We start from the raw sequence: 2,310 nt of genomic DNA on the forward strand, positions 1-2,310 counted from the left end.
GGCAACACAATAAGATTCAATCAGTCTCACAGGATCACAGGTCAGGGGTTGGAAGGGACCTCCAGAGATCATCAAGTAAGTCCAACCCTCCTGCCAGAGCAACACCACAGAATCCAGCACAGGTCACACAGGAATGCATCCAGACAGGGAGGGAAAGGCTCCAGAGAAGGAGACTCCACAACCTCTCTGGGCAGCCTGTTCCAGTGCTCTGGGACCCTCACAGTGAAGAAGTTCCTCCTCATGTTGAGATGGAACCTCCTGTGCTGGAGTTTATATCCACTGCCCTTTGTCCTATCCCAGGGTGCAACTGAGCAGAGCCTGTCCCTTCCTTCCTGACCCCCAGTTCTCAGATATTGACAGACATTGATTAAATCCCCTCTCAGTCTTCTCCTCTCCACACTAACCAGCCCCAGCTCTCAGCCTCTCCTCACCAGACAGTGCTCCAGTCCCTTCAGCATCCTTGCAGCCCTCCCTTGGACTCTCTCCAGCAGATCCCTGTCCCTCTTGAACTGGGGAGTCCAGAACTGGATGCAATATTCCAGGTGAGGTCTCACCAGGGCAGACTAGAGGGGGAGGAGAACCTCCCTGGCTCTGCTGGACACACTCCTCTGAATGCACCCCAGGACCCCATTGGCCTTCTTGGCCACCAGGGCACATTGCTGTCCCATGCAGAACTTGTTGTCCACCAGCACTCCCAGCTCCTTCTCCCCAGGGCTGCTCTCCAGCAGATCCCCTCCCAACCTGTCCTGCTGCAGTTTATTCTTCCTTCCCAGGTGCAGGACTCTGCACTCATCCTTGTTGCACCTCATTAGGTTCCTCTCTGCCCAGCTCTCAGTCTGTCCAAGTCTCTCAATGGCCTCACAGCCTTCAGGTGTTTCAGGCAAGCCTCCCAGTTTGGTGTCATCAGCAAACTTGCTGAGCAGACTCTGTCTGTCTGTCTGTCTCCTCATCAGTGTCATTGGTGAAGATGTTGACCAGGACTGGACCCAGCACTGATCCCTGGGGGACTCCACTGCTCACAGCTCTCCAGCTGGACTTGGCACCACTGACCACCACTCTTTGGACTCTATTGTGTCACCAGTTCCTAATCCATCTCAGTGTCTGCTCTGCTATCCCACACCTCCTGAGCTTGCTCACAAGGATGCTATGGGAGGCAGTGTCAAAAGCCTTGGTAAGGTCAAGGTAGACTACACCCACTGCTCTCCCTGCATCTACCCCTTCAGCTAGGGCATCATAGAAGGCTATCAGAACAGTCTCCTTGGCAAACCCACAGGTTGCACTGTTTTTAATATGTACCTCCTCTGACTACATTTCCTCAAAAGGGCAAACAACTCCCAAGAACTGAAAAACATGCCCCTCTCAGGTGTTTCTGCTTCCACTTTTCACCCACTTCATCTTGCAGGAGTTGAACTCTACAAAAAAATTACCCATGTGAAGCTTTCCTTATTTATGAGCCAAAGCACACGTGCTCAAAAAGGAGCAGGCTCCAATCCAAGATTTTTCTCTCATTGCCTGGATGTGAACTCACCTGAACCCCCCTGGGACTGCGCACACTGCTTCCAGCCATGGCTCTGTACATGCAGCCTGGTATCTGTGCCAAGACTGCTGCCCTTCCTGTGGCCAGCTGTAAGGAAATAGAAATCCTCAGGTGAAGTTTCAGTGCTCTCTCACCAAGCAAAACTCAGCTGGCCATTTGGTCAGCCCTGATTATTCTGCTGTTACCCAAAAGATCACTTTAATTGGAGCAGGCAGTGTGAGCTTGCAGCACAGAAGGCAAATCCCAGCCTGGGCTGCATCCAAAGCAGCATTGCCAGCAGAGCCAGAGAGGTGATTCTGCCACTTTGCTCTGCTCTGCTGAGACCTCACCTGCAGTGCTGTGTGCAGCTCTGGAGCCCTCAATACAGGAAGGACATGAAGCTGATGGAGAGGGTCCAGAGGAGGGACACAAAAATGCTCAGGGGTTGGAGCAGCTCTGCTCTGAGGACAGGCTGAGGGAGCTGGGGGTGTTCAGCCTGGAGAAGAGAAGGCTCCAGGGAGACCTAAGAGCAGCCTGGCAGGACCTGAAGGGGGCTACAGGAAGGCTGCAGGGACAGGATGAGGAACAATGGCTTCAAACTAGAGCAGAGCAGATTGAGATTGGATGTGAGGAACAAGTTCTGCCCCATGAGGGTGGTGGAACAGTGGAAGAGGTTGCCCAGGGAGAGGTGGTTGAGTCTCCTTCCCTGGAGATATTCAAGGTGAGGTTGGATGAGGTCCTGGGGAACTGATCTAGTTGGGGATGTCCCTGCTGACTATGGGGAGGTCAGACTG

The sequence above is a fragment of the Indicator indicator genome, chromosome 8 (genome assembly GCF_027791375.1).
Source record: "Indicator indicator isolate 239-I01 chromosome 8, UM_Iind_1.1, whole genome shotgun sequence".
Classification (NCBI taxonomy): domain Eukaryota; kingdom Metazoa; phylum Chordata; class Aves; order Piciformes; family Indicatoridae; genus Indicator; species Indicator indicator.